This window comes from Bidens hawaiensis, unplaced genomic scaffold (genome assembly GCF_021521415.1).
Source record: "Bidens hawaiensis isolate Kalapana, Puna unplaced genomic scaffold, B.hawaiensis_p1.1 tig00005145_1, whole genome shotgun sequence".
NCBI classification, from domain to species: domain Eukaryota; kingdom Viridiplantae; phylum Streptophyta; class Magnoliopsida; order Asterales; family Asteraceae; genus Bidens; species Bidens hawaiensis.
In genome coordinates, this window is record NW_027491328.1 from 1,247,617 (window position 1) to 1,270,449 (window position 22,833).

Consider the following 22,833-nt stretch of genomic DNA (forward strand, 5'->3'; position numbering starts at 1 on the left):
AATCAGCGAAATTTTCTAGCGTATCGACCTTAATCAGTTTCTTCTCAGCACAATCCCGTATGAAATGATGACGAATGTCAATATGTTTAGTCTTACTATGTTTCACGGGATTGTTAATTACTGAGATGGCAGCAGTGTTATCAATAAAAATAGGAGTGAGTAAGAAATTCAGACCATAGTCGCGCAATTGTTGCTGAATCCACAAAACCTGAGAGCAGCAGTTGGATGCTGCCATATATTCAGCTTCGCACGTTGAGATTGCGACTGATGTCTGTTTCTTGCACTGCCAGGAAACTAATCTTCCACCGAGAAACTGACATCCTCCTGTTGTCGACTTCCGACTCTGATTGCACCCTCCATAATCAGAATCCGTATAAGCAACCAGTTCCACGTCTCCTCCCTTCGGGTACCACAACCCTAGCTTCGGCTTGCCTTTGAGATACCGCAAAATCCTCTTCACACCCTTCATGTGAGATTCCTTTGGGTTTGCCTGAAAACGAGCACAAAGACAAACAGCAAACATTATATCAGGCCTAGAAGCAGTCAAATACATCAAAGAACCTATTATAGCCCGATACTGAGTTGGGTCCACATCTGCGTCACCGTCTACTTCAGCTCCCAACTTGTGGTTGACGCAAATTGGAGTGTCAAATGGAGAACAGTCCTCCATCTTGAAGCGCTTGAGGACATCATGAACGTATTTTGTTTGATGAATGAACATCCCATCCTTCTTTTGATCAACCTGCAAACCTAAAAAGAACGTTAGTTCACCCATGGCACTCATCTCAAATCTTTTCTTCATGACGGCCTCAAATTCCTGACACATGGAGACTCTTGATGCAGCAAATATGATGTCATCCACGTAGACTTGAACTAGCAGGAAGTCACTTCCATCTCTCTTCACAAACAGTGTGCTGTCAATCAAACCCCTTTCAAAACCATTTTCTAGCAAGTAGTCCGATAACGTTGAATACCAGGCACGAGGTGCCTGATGTAATCCATACAGCGCCTTGCTCAACTTGTACACGTGATCAGGAAAGTCTGGGTCAGGAAAACCCGGAGGTTGCTCAACATACACAACCTCATCAACTTTCCCATTGAGGAACGCACTCTTCACGTCCAACTGAAACACTTTCATCTTCTTAAAAGCAGCAAACGCCAAAAACAATCTTATCGCTTCCAACCTGGCCACCGGAGCGAACACTTCATTATAATCTATCCCCTCTTGCTGATTAAAACCTTTAACGACCAGCCTCGCCTTGTTTCTTATAATAATCCCCTTTTCATCTCTCTTGCACTTAAACACCCATTTTGTGCCTATCGCATGCACATTCCTTGGTTTTTCAACCAAAGTCCAAACTTCCATCTTCTTAAATTGAGCCAACTCTTCTTGCATGGCCTCGACCCACGAGCTGTCCTTAAGAGCCATTTGATAATTTTTCGGTTCAATCTGGCTAATAAAGCATGAGTACAAACATTCGTTCATTATACCCGTTTCCTTAATGCTTGTATAAACACAGGTGTGCTCATTCAAGCTACTTCTGGTTTGTACACCGGAGGACACATCACCTATAACATTCTCCAAAGGGTGGTCTTTGTGAATTCTCGTTGTCGGAACAGCACCGACATGCAAATTATCTTCTAAATTAGAAGAGAACTCATCAATGGTTGTTTCTGGCTGAGAGTGAAATGGATTGATAAACTCTTCTTCAGGAGAGACAGCAGGGGAACCGATAGAATTTGATGAGGACGGTTGACAATCATCAAATAGCTGTCTATGTGCCAAATTTTCCTCCTCATCTAGAATCATCTTCGTAGCAACACGTTCTTCTTCTTCTGTACAAAACAAATCAGGTATGTTAAAAGACTTGAAGAGCCTATCATAGTCGAAAATCCAAGGAGGTCCGATGCTCGGTCTTGGAGATCTGTAACTCGTAATGTCGGTGTTACATACCACCTCAACCTTGCCGTTCGTTGTATTAAAGACACGCATGTTGGGAGTCCCAACTTCATAGCCGACCAAGATTCATTCAGCGGCTGCTTCACCAAACTTTGAATGTGCCTTTAAAATTGAACACGGGGACCCGAAAGCTTCAAGTCCACACAAATTGGGCTTTCTCCCATGCATAAGCTCGTAGCATGTTTTATTAAGTCTTTTTACCGTTAAAACTCTATTCAGTACATAGCAAGCTGTAGAAACAGCTTCAGCCCAGAACACCACCGGAAGCTTCGAATCAGCCAGCATAGTTCTGGCTCCTTCAATTAAAGTTCTATTCTTCCTTTCAGCCACTCCATTCTGTTGCGGAGTATACGGAGCGCTGAATTGGTGTTCAATCCCTCTTGACAGACAGAAGATCTCCATTTCAAAATTTTTAAACTCGGAATTATTGTCACTTCTGATGAACTTCACTCGTTTATCCATAATGTTCTCAACTTTGGTAATCAGATTCTTCACCAGTTGAGTCGTTTCGTCCTTCGATTTCAGGAAGTATACCCACGAGTATCGTGAGTAGTCATCAGTGATCACCAAGCAATAAGTTGTACCACCTAGACTTCTTACATTCACAGGACCGAAGAGATCCATGTGAAGCAGCTCTAGTGTACTAGCAATTGAATTTACTTTCTTGGTGAGATGGGACTTCTTGTGCTGCTTTCCCTTTTTGCACGCAAGACATTTGTCTTCAAAATTGAAACTTTTTAAGGGAACACCCAACACAAGTCCATGTCTGACAATATGGTTCATCTTCCGAAGATGAATGTGCCCCATTCTCCTGTGCCACAGTTCAGATTCCGATTCGCTTGCTTTCGTCAAAAGGCACGATTCTTCCGTTGACATTTCAGTTGAACTTAAATCCATCATATACGTATTTCGATCACGTGGAGCCTTCATTACTATCCACTCCTCTGGTATTTGAAAACCAGGCTTCAACACAATCGCATCAGTCTTCGTGAAGTGTACGGTATAATCTTTATCACAAATCTGCGACACACTCAGCAGATTGTGCTTCAGTTCTTCAACAAAGTTCACATTTTCTAACGTCATCTTCCCGTTAGTTACCGTACCCCTTCCTGTTATTTTGCCTCCACTCTCACCGGCAAAACTGACTCTTGCTCCTTGAACAGGTTTTAAATCTTGTAACAAATCCTTGTTACCAGTCATGTGCCGGGAACAGCCGCTGTCCACAACCCAAAGATTCTTGGACGCCCTGTTCAACTGTTCCTGCACAAACAAAAGAGATTATTAAAATTTGGGGACCCAAGACCTCTTGGTCTTGGGTCGATTAACCTTCTTAACAGAACTCACACACCTTGGCTGACCAAAGTTAGCATTAGAAAAATTTCCACGAGTCCTAACAGGATACCTCCTTGGAGACTGATAGTGAGGCCAACCAAACCCACGAACATTAAGAGAATCAAAAGAATTATAGCATTTGGTTTGGTTATTAGTAGTGTAAAAACGAGATGTGTTTCTTTGAAAACCTGTATTATCTCTCAAATTTGAATGGTTTTCATTTTTAACATTTAAACGATTACCAAAAACCTTAGTCTCATTTTTTGAGGGCCTCACCTCTCTGAAACGCTGCTTCAGAGGGCAATCAGCAACAAGGTGCCCTGTTTGATTACATCTAAAACAACACCTATATTCAGCTTTCTTTTCAGCAGATGTTTTAGATGTGGAGGCAGTATTACCAACCGTACGTCTCACATAAGGTGGGACATATGGGTTGAGTGGAGTACTCCTTTTAGTTGATTTAACTTTTTCTCCACTAGTGGGTAATACTTCCTTCTCTTTTGTCTTATCCAACTCGGATGACTTATCCGAATCAGATGAGACTGGACTTGAAATAGAAATTTTAACTTTTGAGACAGGCGAACTTGCTTCGCCTTTACTAATTTCTGGTACTTTACCAGTTTCCTTAGCAGGACCTGTCTGATCAGCTACAAAATTAACAGATTCATGAACACTAGGATTGAAAGTATAATTATGGTTATAAGGTGGTGGAACCTCATGGTAACCAATTCCTCCCCTCTTAGGTGAGGAACCTTGATCACTAACGAGGTGATCAAGAATAGCAGAGGAATTCCGGAATTGCTCCAGTTTCCTATTTAGTTCCACCACTTTTACCTGGTGATCAGCAATCTGTTTTTCTTTCTCAGCGATTAACTTGGTTGTCTCTTCTAAAACCTCATAGCTTAGATCGATCACATCAATTTTTTCAGCTAATTTTGTTTTTAAACTTTTAACATCTTTTTCACAAGCTTTAATTTTTATTTTATAATTGTTTTCTCTTGTCTTTGTGAAGTGATGATCTTCTTTCAAGGTTTTAAATTCGGCATCCAACTTAACATACTGATCAGTAATTGTAGGAAGCTGTTCAGACAAGTTCTCACATTTAGTACAGATAGGTTTAGTACATACCTTGGAGTTCCGGTCATCAGCCATGAAAGCTTTTTCAATTTCAGCAGCTTTCATACATTCTTCAGCTGCAACCTTCGCCATGTGTGCCTGCTCAAAGAGTTCTCCAGAGAACATGTTACAGTTGTATTCACCAGCATCAGACATCATGGCATTATTCCCATTGTTATTTCCACTTGGCTGTGTAGTCCTCCCCTGACTACGTTCTACACGTGCATTAGTGCACTCCTTTGCAAAGTGTCCATTTTGTTGACAATTGTAACACCTCACCCTTGACTTATCAAATCCTAGCTTTCCACCTAAGAACTTTCTGCCAGTCTTCTTCATGAAACGCTTCACTCTTCTGACTATCATCGCCATCTGCCACTGCAGATCCATCTCCTCCAGATAATCAGGATCGATCTGGTCATAGTCTTCTTCCAAAGCAGCAGGGTCCACAATCTTCCCTTGTATGTAGTTCTCGTAAGAAGCAATAAAAGATGCATAGAGTGCAAACTGCTCTTCAGCAGATTTGACACTCATTGGCATCTTAGTGTAGTTATTGCTTGAAGCACTGGGAGAGAAACTACTCTTGGATGCTTGAGGTTTCGAAGCACTTGATCCTCCAGCAACAAAGCAAACATCACCGTTCATGTTTACTGACACATTTCCTTCATGAGAAGAGTTAGAACCTGACTCTCCTTTGGAGTAGTAAGCAGCAGATTCAGACTTCGAACTTGAGCCTGAGTTAACTTTGGCACCATACATACCAGGGTCTTGAACCTGATCCGTTGGTGTCTCTTTACGAACCATATTAAGCTCAAAGGTTCTGAGCTTGTTTACTGCTGTCTCCAAGTCAAAATTAGGAAAGTCTTTGTCTTCCCTCATTAGAACAGTGTACATTTCCCACTTTGGTGGGAGAGCATCGAGAAGCTTCTCAACTATTCCTCCTCTCTGTAAGCAATAGAATAGTTGTTCAGCTCTGTCATTAGATGATAATATCGGGTGATAATATCATCGAGCGATTCGTTCTTCAAAAACTTGAAAACAGAGAACTGGGTCTTTAACAGCTTGATCTTCGAGGCACGAATACCCACGTTCCCTTCGAATCTATTCTCAAGAGCATCCCAAAGCTCTCGTGCAGAAGTGTACTTCCGGAATGTATGGAGAATCTCTTGAGGAAGAGCCATTGTAATTGCAGCATGGGCCATGCTCTCGGCCTCGTACATCTTCTTCTCTTCTTCCTCCATCTTGCTGTACTTCTTTATCACATCCCGACCTTCGTATTCCATTGTCGGTGGAATATATCCATCCTGGATGCACACCCACATCTTTGCATCCTGGTATTTAATATACTGAATGAATCTATCCTTCCACGCCACAAAGTCGGTTCCTTTCATCAACCTTGGGGCCTTAGTAGCCGACCCCGCTTCAACTTCCATTTTGACTAACTCTGAGATGTTAATCGGCGACATCTTCTCGAAAACACGAAAAACCCGAAAAAAACAAAAATTCTTCCAAACAGTACTATAGGCGAAGTTAAGGATAACTTCGCTTAAGTGTTAACTTCGCTGGAAAATCCTTAAATTCGCGTGACTTGGCGAAGTTGAGAATAACTTCGCTTAAGGTAAGCGAACTTAGGAGGTAAGCGAAGTTGAGAATAACTTCGCTTAGGCGAACTTATGAGGTAGGCGAAGTTGAGAATAACTTCGCTTAGGCGAACTTAGGAGGTAAGCGAAGTTATGAATAACTTCGCTTAGGCGAACTTATGAGGTAGGCGAAGTTGTGGATAACTTCGCTCAACCTTATATCTTCGCCGAAACCCTACTTCCAGTGTCGGCAACTTCGCCTGAAGAACAACAACTTCGCCCGAAGAACACTGAAAATATTCAGATCTGTTTTCGACGATTTAGCAGTTTCCGGTCGGTGTGACGGCTTGAATATGACTGTATAAGGTGAGTATAACACAATATCAACGAAAACGCGTCCCGCGAATAGGTCAAACGAGACGTTTTCTACACCCGCGTGAAATCCCGAACCACACAATCGAGCCAAATGCTCTGATACCAATTGTAGGTTCCCGGACGGATCTTACACGGGATATCGCTATCTACGTAGGTGCGGAATCCCTGCGTAGGTAGTTACGAGCGTAGAATACGAATAACAATCACACGCGATACAAACGAACACGTTATGTAATATAACTTGAAACACGTCTATTACAGACTCTCGACACGTTCACTGAACTACTGAATTACACGTGAATATCCAAAACACTAACACTTAAACCGTAAACCCGTAGGTTACTTAAATACACGACAACTTCGCCTCAGGCGAAGTTGTCTATAACTTCGCTCGTTGAACAAGTTCGCCTAGGCGAACTTGTCGACAACTTCGCTTGTTCAACAAGTTCGCCTAAGCGAACTTGTTGACAACTTCGCTTACTTACATAAACATAAACTTAAACATAATTACATTACAGACTCGATTACAAACGCTAGACTATGAACTACTGACATTTATGTACCAACAACTTTCGGTTTGTCAAGTTTGGCCGAAAGTTTTAGGGTCAAGGGGAACCATTTTGTGTTATTGTGTTATTACATATTTGGATGTGTAATAGATGTTTATAACCTAGCCATGGCCTTGTGTTTGGTTGAATGTTTGTGTTGTGTTATTTATTCATTCAATATGGTTGTAATTTATTTGGGTTGTGTAATCTACTTATTCATTTCAATTTGTTTGTAATAATAAGTATATTAGATGCATTTCTTTTACTAGAGAAAAATGTATTAGGATATATTTTTGTAAAAGAAGATGCAAGGAAGGAAGCCTAAATAAAATGATGGAGACCACAACACGAGGTAAACACTTGGAGCATTTGGATGCGGGATCAAGTGAGAGTTCACTGACACAAGCTCATGTCCTTTTGAGTCCCTTAGGAGAGACCTTTTGACACACTTGTCTTCGGTCAACAAGTGTGGTCAACATTAGGAGGCTATGGTTATGAACTTGTGATTGTGTATTTTATGCTTGTATGGTTGATTTACTTATGTATTGTGTTATTGCAATGTGGTTTGCTAACAACTTAAAATCAACTAGCATAAAATTCGTTCCTTAGAAATCGTTAGGAAATAAAAATTGGTTTTATTAAAGGCTAATGATTTCATAATAAAAATGGGTTTTATTAATAGGAACTTTGAAAATGGGTTTTTTCAAATAAGTACCATACATTTAAATGCATGCAAATGAAAGGTACATAAAAGGTTTTCCAATCAAGAATTTTGAAAACTAAAATCCCTTTTATAAATAAGTTGAACACCATCCTTTTATACGACACTCGAATCACTTGGGAACTCGGTGTGGGATAAAGGTCACCTAACCGTGTTAGAGGAAACTTGTGAGTTGAGGTGGGTTTGCCATATTTGTGGGATAAAGGTCACCTAACCACTTGTATGTGTAAATTCAAATGTGTGTGTAAGTAGGACGACTTAAATTTTAAACCATGTGAATAGGGTTACCGAAGCATGGCGTACAATGGTGTTGATGGGATTAAACATGCTGACTAAGTATGAGATGCTTAACTGATCCCATAAAACTAGAAGTTGCAAAGGGTTGCAATCGCCAAACGTTGACTACCTTGTTAATTTAAATAGTGGGATAAAGGTCACCTAACTACTATTTGAATGTAACGTTGGGTTCTAGATTTTAATCATTAATTGTTTTTGAGACATAAAGGGTATTAACGATTAAAATTAATTGATATCGAAAATACTAAAATTGAGCTTTGTTATATTTGTAGATGGCCGCAATCAACAATCCACCTAAAGTTATTATTCCACCTGTTAATAACCTATCGCTAAGATCCATTCTCGATAAGGATCGTCTAAACTATACCAACTTTATGGATTGGTATCGAAACTTGAGAATTGTTCTCAAGCAAGAAAAGAAATACTATGCATTGACGATGCCGAAGACCATAACAATTGAGTTAAGCACAATGAGGATTCGGTGCAAGTTTCTTGCCTCATGTTGGGAACTATGATTCCTGAGATTCAAAAGGATTTTGAACTTCATGGGGCATACGACATGATCACCCAACTTAAGGAAATGTTCCTTACACAAGCTAGGGTGGAATGCTTCGAAACGGTTCAAGCGCTTCATACATGTCGTATGGAAGAAACCCAATCGGTCTCATCTTATGTATTTAAGATGAAAAGACATATTGATCGTATCGAGTGCCTTAATTGTCGCGTCTCAAACGAGTTAGCCATGGATTTGATCCTAAATGGCCTAACTAAAATGTTTGAGACATTTTTTATGAATTATAACATGAATGGATGGGACAAGAGCATTGGTGAGCTTCATACAATGCTTAAGACGGCCGAGACGGGAATGGGTAAAAAGGTTTTACCCGTTCTCATGATCAATGAGGGAGGCAACAAGAAGAGGCATCACCAGGAACCCAAGGCAAAGGTTGCCAAAGATAAGGGACAAGTCAAGGGCAAGTTCAAGGGAAAGGAGAAAGTGGAACCACCCAAACCGAAGAAGCTAAAGGTTAGCTCGGAGGATCCGTGCTTTGGATGTGGGGAGATTGGGCATTGGATGAGGAATTGTCCAACCCGTCTCAAAGATTTGAAAGCAGGGATGCGGGGAAATCCTCGGGTACAACTTTCATGATTCATATTGATCTTAATCTTATTTCCTCTAACACATGGGTATTGGATACCGGATGTGGAACTCATATTTGCAATTCATTGCAAGGGTTCAAGGGAAATGAAGGATTCAAGAAAGGAGATATTAGTCTCTTCATGGGAAACGGAGCAAAGGTTGTTGTCGAAGCCCGAGGAGACTATACATTGAAGCTTCTAAATGGTTTGGAAATTGTTTGAAAGATGTTTTGTATGCTCCTAATTTGACTAGGAACATTATCTCTATTTCTTTGTTAAGACAATATGGTTATGATTTTATGTTTATGGACAATGGTATTTGTGTTTTCATGAATGATGTCTTTTATTGTAGAGCAATGCCGTCTAATGGCATTTATGAATTAGTTCATGATAACACATCCTTTGATAACATGTTGTACCAATCAAGCACCAAGAAACTCAAAATGGATTTGAGTAAGACTTATCTTTGGCATTGTTGCCTTGGTCACATAAACAAAGACCGCATACATACACTTCAAAAGAATGGTCTTTTGGAATCAAGTGAGGATGATTCATTTGATAGGTGTGAGTCTTGTTTACTTGGGAAGATGACCGAGGACCCCTTTAGTGGGACAAACGAAAGGGCAAAAGACTTATTGGGTATCATACATTCGGATGTATGTGGTCCTTTTAAGACAATGACAAGGAATGGTGAAAGATACTTCATTACTTTTAGGGACGATTATAGTCGTTATGGGTATGTGTACTTGTTAAGACACAAAGATGAAGCCTTTGAAATGTTCAAAGTCTTCCAAAATGAAGTACAAAATCAACTCGATAAAACCATTAAAGTACTTCGTTCGGATAGATGAGGTGAATACCTAAGTGATGCTTTCCGAGAACATCTTAGAAATTGTGGGATCATCTCACAACTTACTCCACCCGGAACACCACAACATAATGGTGTGTCCGAAAAGAGGAATCGAACTCTATTGGATAAGGTTCGATCTATGATGGCTAGAAGCACATTGCCTCTATCATTTTAGGGGTTTCGCTTTGCTCTCCATGGCCCGTATTCTAAATATGGCTCCAACCAAGAAAGTGGAAAAAACACCTTACGAAATATGGAATGGAATGGTTCCATCATTATCATATTTAAAGGTATAGGGTTGTGAGGCTTATGTCAAGAACAACACCCAAAACAAACTTGAAAGTCGATCCACTAAGTGTATCTTTGTAGGATATCCCAAAGACTCTATGGGATATTATTTCTACAACCCAAACGAGCAAAAGGTGTTCGTTGCTCGAAAGGCCGAGTTCTTGGAAACTAAGTTCCTTATGGAAGGTACTGGTAGAACGGTGGAACTCAAGGAGGATCGAGAACCACAAGCCGATACACGTTTGGTTGACACTAGCAATCAACAAGAGGATGTTGATAATGATCAAATGGTTAATCAAGACACGCAAAACGTTCACAAATCTGGTAGGATTAGTCGTCCACCGAAAGATATGGATTTTTCATGGATAGATGCTATGTGGTAGATTTGGATGAACCCACCACATACCGTGATGCAATGTCACAATCCAATTGTGACAAATGGCTTGAAGCCATGAACGTTGAGATGCAATCCATGCATGACAACCAAGTATGGGATTTGGTTGTACCACCTCTTAATTCCAAACCAGTTGGAAGTAAGTAGGTTTTCAAGAAGAAAACCGATATGCATGGAAACTTGGATACTTATAAAGAAAAACTTGTAGCAAAAGGTTTCACTCAAACTCAAGGGGTTGATTATGATGAAAATTTTTCTCCCGTAGCAATGCTAAAGTCTATTAGGATATAGTTTGCCATAGCCGCACATTATAACTATGAGATATGGCAAATGGATGTCAAAATCGCTTTCCTAAATGGGCATCTTGAGGAAGATGTGTATATGGTACAACCCGAAGGTTTTGTCGATCCACAACATCCTAAGAAAGTATGCAAGTTAAAGAAATCAATCTATGGATTGAAACAAGTATCTAGAAGTTGGAATCACCGTTTTGATGAAGAAGTTAAGATATTTGGGTTCATCAAAAATGGTGATGAAGCTTGTGTGTATAAGAAAGCTAGTGGGAGCATCATTACCTTCTTAGTATTGTATGTTGATGACATACTAATATTTGGGAATGACATTCCAACCATGGAGGGTGTAAAAGTATGGCTTGGAAGTTGTTTTTCTATCAAGGATCTTGGTGAAGCCGCCTATATTTTGGGAATAAAGATCTATAGGGATAGATCAAGGCGGTTGATAAGTTTAAACCAAAGTGGATACATTGACAAAATCTTGAAGAGGTTCAAGATGGAGAACTCTAAGAAAGGTTTGGTACCATTCAAAGAGGAACGATATTGAGTAGGTCTCAATGTCCAAGCCCAAAGGATGAGCAAAAGAAAATGAATGGAATCCCATACGCATCGGCTATTGGATCCATCATGTATGCAATGGTATGCACTAGACCGGATGTGTCATGCGTTTTAAGCATGACAAGTAGATTCCAACATAATCCGGGAAGTAGCCATTGGATGACGGTCAAGAGTATACTGAAATACCTTAGAAGGACTAACGATATGTTTCTAATATACGGTTCGGGTGAGGAGGAACTCGTTGTAAAGGGTTACACGGATGCGAGTTTCCAAACCGATCGAGATGATTCTAGATCACAATCGGGATATGTTTTCGTTATGAATGGTGGGGCAATCTCTTGGAAGAGCTTAAAGCAAGACGTGGTAGCTTTATCCACCACGGAATCGGAATACATCGCCGTCTCATTGGCAGCTCAAGAAGCTACGTGGATTAGAAAATTCATTACCGACCTAGGGGTAGTCCGTACCATTCAGGACCCTCTAGAGATCTTTTGTGACAACGAGGGTGTGATTGCGCAAATCAAGGAACCTCGTGCACATCAAAAGACGAGGCACATTGAGCGGAGGTTCAACTACATAAGGGATGAAGTTGAAAAAGGAAAGACATGTATTCGCAAAGTTCACACCGATCAAAACATTGCGGATCCACTCACGAAGCTCTTGAAAGGCCCAAGCATGAGGGTCATACTTGTGCCTTAGGACTTCGATATTCTAGTGATTGGATATGATCGAGTTTTTGTATTTGGATATCGGAACAATTGTTATTTTGACTCATTTATATGATTATGGTTTATGATTATGACATTTTGAGTTATGTTCCATTTTAGCATGTTTAAATCCGTGAATAAGTTACTTATTCTAAATGTCCGTAGTCGCTCATATTTGTGGGAACAAATATGAAGGTAAGACTATTATGAACTTGGATTGGTGGATATTCATGGGATATGAATATAGAGCAAGGGTTGCTGCCAAGGTTCATAGATATTTATGGGTTATAAATATTGGACTGACCCGCTCTCAAGCGTTACTGCATGGAATCCTTGTGATTGATCATAAGTAAATTTGAGTAAAGGCGAAAATCATAGTATCCTCCGACCTGAGATACATATTAGGTCTTGATATTCACCAAGTATTATAATTTGACTTAGTTCTTCGCTGCTCTGAAACATGACAGTACATAAGGCTAAGATCAGGTCTGGTACAAGGGGATTGTGAGAGACGTATGTAGTCAAGAGGGGATTTGTCCCTCTTATTCATTGAGAGTGAGATGTCTAAGGCCTGAAAAGTTAAATCAACAGAGTATGATCACTCTGTGTCTCTGGATTTGACATGACATCTGAGGTAAAAGGAAAAATGATAGATGTACCTAAATCATTTCAAGTAAGGGACTTGAAGGGGATGCTGTTATTGAATGGCACTTCGTCATGCGTATTAAGGGTAGTAAACCGTAGTTAGGTGGTATTTGCTACTTGCATCAATATTCTATGTATCTTGTGCAAGTGGGAGATTGTTGGACTCGGTATGCCCAAGACACATATTATAATTAATGTGGCTAGTATGTCATGATCCAAGTCGGGTCATACCCAATAGCAAGCTTGACAAACACCAACAATATTTGTTTACATATGATATGATCATAACAAATGAATATTAACACTTGAGTTATGTGGAAAGGGGTTTCCAAATAAAATGTACTTGTGATATAAATAAATCATGTGGATGATTTATACTTTGAGAAAGAGCAATCCATGTTGTTGTTTAAAGGGATTAAGCAACAATATGTCAAGCATGTTACTTATATTGTGTTATGTTGGGAAATAAAACAATTAAGTTTTATGATATAAAAGAAAAGAAAATAATGATAATATGAAAAAGGGAAGGAAGCCCCCCCCCCACGTCCTCTCTTTCTCTCTTGAATATTATATTATTATTCTCCACTTAGTGGAGGCATGCAAGTGATTTCATTGGTCCCTTGGGTGGCGCCATATTGGAAAGACTATATCTCTTTCTTTCTTGTTTCTTTCTCTCATAACATACAATACACAAGTAAAGCAATAGAGGAAAACACTCTCAACTCCTCTCTTCTTCTCTTGGACGGCCAAGAACAAGACCAGAGGATAAATCCTCTACGCTCCATTCTTCTCTTCCTCTCTTTGGAAGGCCAAGGAAAAAGGAACCAAGGAGAAGAAACAAATGTTGCCAAAGCCTAGCTACAAGTGGTGTTTGTTGGAAAGCTTGGGGTATGCTAGCTTGAGGAGCTTCATATTCAAGTTCTTGCCTTCTTCATCATCATCTCCTTCCTCTTCCTTGGATTTGAAAGGTGGCTTTCACATGCATGTACTTTTAGTGACATACATGTGTTTGATAGTATGTATTTCGTATTTAGATCCGGGCTTGGGTTTTGCATGTTTAAAATTGGTTTTATACATATCAAATTAACAAGATTTAAAACTTATATCCGCTGCGTTTTTGGTAAAATAGGGATTTTATCACTTTGATTATCTTGTTAAAACCCAACACTATGGTCTTTGCGTTAAAATTCACGATATACACCGATCACAAGAGTTTGAAGCATATTTTTGATCAACATGAGACAAACACGTTGGATGAAGACTCTTAATGATTATGACTGTGAAATTGTATACCATGAAGGAAAAGCCAATGTTTTGGCAGATGCCTTAAGTAGAAAAGAACATAATAAACCTAAGAGAGTTTGAGCTCTTAGAATGGAACTTAAAATAGACTTGATCAATCAAATTAAAGAAACTCAGAAGTTGGCACTAGAAGAAGAAAATATTAAAGCTGAAAAACAAAATGGAACGATTGATCAATTAGTTAAGGGCGATGATGAGATACTCAGATTAGGGAAAAGAATCTAGGGTACCTATGGTTAGAGAGTTGAGAGTTAAGATTCTTGAAGAAGCTCATAAGTCAAAATACATGATGCATTCAGGAAATGACAAGATGTATCATAACTTAAAGGATGATTATTGGCGGATTGGCATGAAAAAGGACATTGACATGTATGTCGCTATATGCTTAACATGTTTTAAATTAAAAGCAGAGCACCAAAAGCCATTGGGATTATTGCAACAGCCTGAAATTCCGATATGGAAATGGGATATGATAACCATGGATTTTATTATGAAGTTACCAAAGACTTCACGACAAAATGATGCAATCTGGGTTATCGTAGATAGGTTGACTAAATCTGCTCACTTCATTCCGATGCAAGAAACATTTAGCATGGATAAGTTAGCACAGCTATATGTCAAAAACATTGTATCTTTACATGGTGTGCCACTATCCATCATTTCTGATAGAGATAGTCGTTTCACTTCAAAGTTTTGGGCAAATTTTCAAAATGCTATGGGAACACGATTGAATTTAAGTATTGTGTATCACCCACAAACCGATGGTCAAAGTGAACGTACTATCCAAACTTTAGAAGATATGCTTCGAGCATGCGTAATTGATTTGGGAGGTAGTTGGGATACTCATTTACCCTTAATGGAATTTTCATACAACAATAGTTATCATACGAGTATCCAAATGGCACCATTCGAAGCATTATACAGACAGAAATGTAGAACGCCCGTATGTTGGTCAAAAACTGGTGATAACCAATTTTCAGGTCCTGAAATCGTTCAGAAAACCACTTATCAAGTAATACAAATACGAGAACGATTGAAAGCGGCAAGAGATAGACAAAAGAGTTATGCCGATGTTCGCCGCAAACCCTTAGAATTTCAAGTAGGGGACCAAGTACTACTCAAAGTATCACCTTGGAAAGTTGTAGTACGTTTGGAAAGAAAGGAAAATTGAGTCCACGATTTGTTGGACCATTCAAAATACTTGAAAGGAATTCATGATGTGTTCCATGTGTCAAATTTATCCAAGTGTTTAGCTGATGAAACTCTTGCGATGCCATTAAAAGATGTGGAGGTTAACGAAAAACTTAAGTTTGTGGAGCAACCAATTCAAATTGAAAATAGTAAGATTAAGTTCCTCAAACGCAAACGACGCAAGTTATTAAAGGTCTGTTGGGATTCAAGACGTGGACCTGAGTATACATGGGAACTTGAATCGTAAATGAAAAGAAGGTATCCATATTTATTTCAATAAATCTCGAGGACGAGATTATTCAAAAGGTGGGGAGGATGTAACATCTCGGGAATACCATATTCAAGTTTGGGCTAAAAATGACATTTCTGGAACTTAACGGGTGTAGAATGAAAATTTTGGTTTTTCAGACCCATCGCGCTACGCGATAGGTAGATAGAATATATCATCGATGCAGTTTCCCAAAAGTTATGAAAAAGGGGGCACCGCGCTACGGGATGGTCCAAGATTATGTGGGCATCGCGCTACGTGATGATCGTGTTAAGTAACCAGGGCCACGTGTCAACACATGGCAGGATCTCAACAATTGCGGCTTCGCGCTACACGATGGCCTGGGGAAAGCCCCATCGCGCTACGCGATGGTGACCAAAATCCGGCTATAAAAGAGGAGCTATGGGTTTGAAGCTCATTCATCCCACATTCACCTTCACAAACAAAAATTTAACATTAGAGAGCGTACGCGATCGCTGTGGAGTTCCGAGGTTTTGTTTTCTCGAGAATCGTGCAAGATTTGAAGTTCTGGCGTTCTATTGATTAAGATAAGCGAACTAGAAGCAAGGTTCTGCCAGTCAAGCAATCACCCTGCTTAATATTAGCATTTCTGTATAATCATTAAGGTAGGATCTAAGTTTAAGTTATTTCCAATCATATTATAATAGCTTAGACTCAGTCAAGACTATGGCCTTTAACCTTGAAATGATTTTCAAAACATTCACAAACAGTTTTCAATAATCATTACTTTTATAAAGATAATGTTATACAAAACTATATTTTGACGGGCATATAGTTACTGGAAGGGGGGTATCATTAGTATACTCTTCTTGCCTAAGGTAAGTAATTCGTACAAATCCCAATCAACCGCGGGACCCTTTTACTTACCTAGAGAAGTTTGCCAACGTGATAAACTCTATTAGGCCAAAGCATGCTATACCAAACGTCACACAAATACAATCATGATTTCAAACATTCACAAACCTAATCAAGGTTAAAACCTGAATTAAAGTCTGCAGTCTAATCAAGAAACACCGTCAAGGTGATCATTCAAACCTATTTGGTTATAGGTTAACAATCAATCAAGAAGGTTTATAAAGCAATCACACTAGCGATACAGGTGAATACGTTAAACCTAAACAGTCAAAACATATTTATACTCTGTAAGATAGATAGGTTGTTTGTCTTATAGAGTCAGTAAAACATTTACATGAGATTACGTGATCTCTAAAATGTTGTAATACAAATTAGAGAATAAAACAAATCAGACCAAATACACATGTGTTTGGATCCAAACATAACTGTTAAGCCTATACAGTCAAAGGCTACGTTGCCGCGGGCTAACAGTCATAACTAAATATTCCAATCTTCCTTTGCAAATATCCAACTCAACAATATCCCCCTAGATTGGAACAAGCATAGATGCACCAAAACATACCTGCATATAGTTACATATGTATCAAAATTCTAAGATAGTCAATTTAAGCACAAATATCATTACATTACATAAGGGAATTCTGCCACTTAGGCATTACAAATCAGATTCAAGCATTGTTCAAAATACAAAACAAATACACATAAAAATACACAAAACAAAAGATAAACAGGAACAGGTTTGATCATCCATATGCTCCATCCTACTATCTTCTTCCTAGGCTCCTTTCAACTGCTTTCTTCTTCTTACGTCTTACCAAGGCAGCCTTTTGCTTAAACATTTCAAGCTCAACTCCATCATTGGAATCAAGAGGAACTTCTGTATTAACAATATCTTCATGGTCTTGGATATGACTGAAACGCAAGTCTTCATCATATTCCACCACAGCGATGGTTCCCCATGATGCATTTCTTAATGATACAGAGTTAGTTTTCCTGTTGTAGGTGAGACGAGCAATTCTTCTATTTTGTTGGACTTGTGAGTTTGGCTCATTCATCTCCCTTCTCATGGCCAAGCATTCCTTTTGTTGGGTCGGATTTATGATAAGGAAGATTGGAATCTTCTCAACCTCCTCAGAAAACGTCTAAGTATGGACTTCGAGCAAGCCTAGACGATCGAGCATGGTTTTACTACTTCGAGCAAGGTCTTCATAACCTTAAATGGTAAATTCTTCTAAGTGTTAAAGGCTTCGAGAAAGCTACACTTCAACGAGCAAGAGTGTTCTTCTATCGAGCATGGATTGCCAATCGAGCAAACAGCTTGATCATACAAGTTTTAACCAAGTGTTACTGGGCTTACACACATTCGCTCACTTACGCTGTCCCCCCTCAGCTTACCCTAGCCCCCGGCCTTTTGCTCTTCTAACGTAAGCTATTACGAGCACATGATGATCGAGCACATGGGGAAAAGCATGGATGCAATAAGAAGATATCACGTGATCAAAGCAAGGACTTCGAGCACAGTTCAGTTCCCGAGCAAGATTTACATCCGAGCATGCTAAAGATTGCTGAATAAGTAAAAGTGAAGACATCAAGAAGAAGGAGCTTGCTCGATGGATTAGTTCGAGCAAAGCATGGACCAGTCAAGAGGGATGAAGTCTGCTGGAAGGGAATATCTTCTTTGAAGATATTCTAAGTAAAGTATGCTCGAGGACACTCGTCGAGCGTACCTAGCATAGTGAGTTTGCTTGAGCAGGATTGTTACCTTACTCGAGGACTCAACACTTGTATTATTTTGTATTTCGTTATGTAATGATTAGGAACTTCTAGAAGGAAAGTCAGGGTCTATAAATAGGGTCCTAGGTTTCCATTTAGGGCACGGATTTACACACGGATAACGACGCACACAATACGAGAAACATTCCAAAAAGAATATTCTATTTGTTTCCTCGTACACCCGCCACCGCCGTCACACACGAAACCCTAGACATTCCTTTCACTGTTCCATTGATGATATATTAAATACAGTGAATCTTTGTCTTTGAATGAGCTTTTATTGATTATCTATTATTGTTTTGTGTTTGTTATTCTCACTCCTTCGTTCCCACTCATTGGATATCCTGATTCCGCTGGATATTCAACAGGTCTTTGGGTAATCGAGTCTGTGTGTTCTTGTCAACCTTTATAAGGTTTCACCCGATTCACGGTCCTGACAAGTGGTATCAGAGCTTGTGTAAGCTCGCTAAAGGCCACAGGACTAAAGGTGTGTGATAAAGCTTGAAGCTTTACTCTGTTTTACTGCTACAAATCTCAGATCTGATAAAAATGGAAGACCAGGAAGTTTCTACCAACAAGATTCCAAGGTTGCTTGGACAAGAAAACTTCATCAAATGGAAGGTGCTCTTCGAAGCAGCTGTGAACTACAACGACCCAGAGCTTTGGACTTCCATCGCTGAAGGAAACTATGTTCCCTCAACAGCTCTGAACAACAATGCCACCGTTGAGGTAAAAATGAAGAAACGAGACAATAAGGCTTTGTCTATGCTAAAGTTAGGGCTTTCTTGGGAAATTTTGACAACTGTCAATCATCATAAGACCACAAAGGGTATGTATGATGCAGTTATCGAAATGTTTGAAGGGAATACTGAACTAAGAGACATCAAGAAAGCCAGACTGAAGCAGCAACTTAACAGGTTCAAGTTTAAAGACGTGAAAGATTAAAATCAATCCTGTAGAGGTTTTTGACGATTGTAAACGACATAAGAACGACTGATTTATAGATCTCTGACTTTGAGCTGAATAAAAAGCTTTTATCATCATTGTCCGGAGAATGGTACACTGCCAGCAAGTTTATCAAAGAAAAGGCCAGTTTTCCCAACTTCAAGTTAGATGATGTGATTGCCTTTCTCAAGGCTACAGAACATGAGATGATAGAGAACCATATGATTAGGGAGGACAAGCCAAGTTTTCAAGTAAACAATGCTCTTGTAGCACCTATGGGCAACCTCTCAATCAAGAACCAGCAGCCTATTATTGAGGAACCATCAGAAACAAGTTCAGCTTGCAGTGGCCAATCAAGATTTAATGTTCAGCTGATTGAAGATGACACTACCTCAACAACAAATGGGCAGTCAACATTTGTGCTGAACAATAATGCTCAAGGAACAGATTATCAAGCATTTTTCTCTATGTTTACTGATTCATACCTTGCTTTTGTCGTCAAGAACCTGATCAACACAAGTATTGTGCAGGAAGATCTTGAGCAAATCGATGCTGATGATTTGGAAGACATGGACATAAAATGTCAGGCAGCTATGTTGGCTGTGAGAGGCAAAAGGTTGTATAACAGAACAGGAAGAACGAGTTTTAATAGACCAAATGAAAGAATTAGCTTTGATAAATCAAAAGCCATCTATTATAACTGTCAACAACCAGGACATTTTGCTAAAGAGTGTAAGATGCCTAAGCAAGTTGGCAATCAAGTTAACCAGAATCAATTCTACCAGAACCAGAATCAGAACATCCAGCACCAGAGAAATCAGATCACCAACCAAAACCCCTATCAAAATCCGAACAGACCCTAGCAACAAACATTTCAACCCCAAAAGAAACAATCAAATGCAGGTTCACTCAAATCAGAACAGAACTAATCAGAACAATGTAAACCAGCAAAGAGATCAAGGAAATGTTGATGTAACCAGGGTGCCACAGGATAGGGAATTTGATTGGAGCAACCATGCAGCTGAAATGGAGAAGGCAAATGTTGCATTTATGGCCAAAGTGCTTGACAAGCCTGAATCCTCAAATTCTCAAGTACAATCTGATGTTTCAATTTCTGATCTTCTTATTACTATTGAAAAACTAAATCAGGAGATTGGAAAGTGGAAAACTGAGTGTGGGAGAAAGGAAGCCTTCTTGAATGTGTATGAAACAAGTGAAGCAACTTATGAAATTCAAATCAAGGGGCTTGAAGAGGATTGTATGATGGCATACCAAACCCAATCAAGAATGACAATTGAAATTGAAGGGTTGAAGGAGATGCATGCAGAAGAGAAAATGAAGAATGCTGAATTGCCGATACAAATGGAATTCTTGAAGAACCTTGTTTCTATAGGAAATATAGTGGGTTATGTTGATGAAATGACTGAGGAAGAGAAGTACAAAAAGATGCCACCACCTTTTTGTGACAGCTATCCACTAAAGTCGAAAAGGAAAGCAGAAGTGAGTATCTTAAACAATTCAAGAATGTTTTTGATGATAAGACTGAGTTTGTGAAGCAATATGCTGAGGTGTTTGTGGAGAAGAATGGAGAGTTTGCAGTGAAGCAGAGTGAGGAACCAGAGACTGAGAAGAATAAAAACAAGGAAGGTGAGAAAAAGAAGTGGAGTGAGTACTCCAGTGAAGATAGTAACTGTAGCTGTGGAAGCTCACAGTCATCTAAGGGCAAGAAGAAAAGAGGATCAAGAAAAAAGAAAAGTGAAAAGATTCCACTTCTACCAAAGATGACTCCAAAGATGAAAAGGCACTTTGAGAAGATTAGAAGAGAACATGTGGTGTTTGACATCTGTGCAAGACCACAGCCTGAAATCAAGAAAAGAACATAAGAAACTGTGAAATCCTCCTATAGTCAGTCACATCCTCCAATCTATCCAGTCTTCTCAAACCATGAACTTTTTGACATTGGAGATGTGGAGTATGTTCCAATGAGAAGATCTGTTGGAGATGAAAAAGGAAGTGTAGGTTCCCTGGACGGATCACACGAGATATCGCGGTCTACTCAGGTGCGGAATCCCTGCGTAGATCGTTACGAGTGTAGAAAGCAAATCAAACAAACACGATACGATAAACGAACACGTTATATTGATAACTGAACACGTGATACGATATCACTAATACAGACTCTCGTCGACTCGATCGACTCAAATGACTTACTGATTAACTGAACTCACGAACTACTAACTGATTGATTCACCAACACTAAACAAAGCCGTAACATCTAATATAAATACACGACAACTTCGCCTGATATGTTCAGGCGAAGTTGTCCATAACTTCGCTTGTTCAACAAGTTCGCCTAGGCGAACTTGTTAACAACTTTGCTTTACACAAAAACATAAATAACATTACAGACTCGATTACAGACACTAGACTATGAACTACTGACATTCATGCACCAACAGACTCCCCCTTGGCAGTAGCTTCATATCTTGATCCTTAAGCTCTTGTCTTGTAATCCTGTATCTTCATGCATGCACTCCTTCTCTAACACAAACTGACACGACTCTTTGATACTTCCTCGCTTCATCCTTCCAAGCAGGAATATAAAAGATTTTCTTCTCATTAAGCACCTTCAGATCAGCTTGCGATAAGTTTACCAAATGCATCGGATCGTAAACTCTAAGGAGCTCTTGTTCATCCTCGTCTTCCATCACCGCCTCTGCTGTCTCACAATCCACGTACCACCACTTTAGGTCTTTAAGCACATCCTTGGGCATTAGCTTCATCGGTACTTCTTTCAGGCACCGGATCGGTTTATACTTCATTACCATCCAAGGCTTTCCATCAGTTCTTAGACCTCTATCCTTGTCCTCAACAAGTTTTCCCTTTTGTGGCTTCAACAGCTCAAACTTCTTCTCTTTTATACTCTCTCTCCAAACAATTTTCTCAATGACTCTAGCCATATTATCTTCACTTCGATTGATTAACCCCAATCTGGCTAAGTCTTTCACTTCACATTCTGGCAGTGTATTCAACGACCTTAACATTATTTTAAAATACTGAACGCCGTCATACCGTTTGAGCACAAAGAGCTTCAACGGCTCATCATAGATCCAGCAAATAATCCCTTTCTTCGCTTCAGCATAGCCTTTGATATTATAATTCTTCTTGAACATGGTTGGAACAGCAGGCTTTTTAGTCTTAATAAACCAATGAGCATATCCTTCTTTCCACCTAGGCTGCTCCTCCCACTCTGTCTCATCATTCTCCATCTCAGTACCAATATCGGCTTTCTCAACATCTGGGATCTCGTGTTCAACATTTTCTTCAATTATTTCACCTTCTTCAATCTTATCTTCAATCACAATCTGTGCTCCAATCTTCTCAATCTCCTCATCAGGCAGCACATCGTCATCTATCATCACATCATCCTCTAGCATATCATCATCTAGTTCTTTCAACGCATCGATCACATCATCATCATCATCAACCGTCACCACCTCATCACCACCAACTGCACCCGCAGACTCCCCCTGAGCTGTGGAAGTCCCAAGAGCTTGAGTAGTTCTTGGCAACTCACCACCTGCACCTTTAGGTGCATTGGGATCATCGTCTCTGTCATTTCTCTTCTTCGTCCTTAACTCGTCGCCTCTACAGCCTGTCTCCCCCTGAGATGCCAA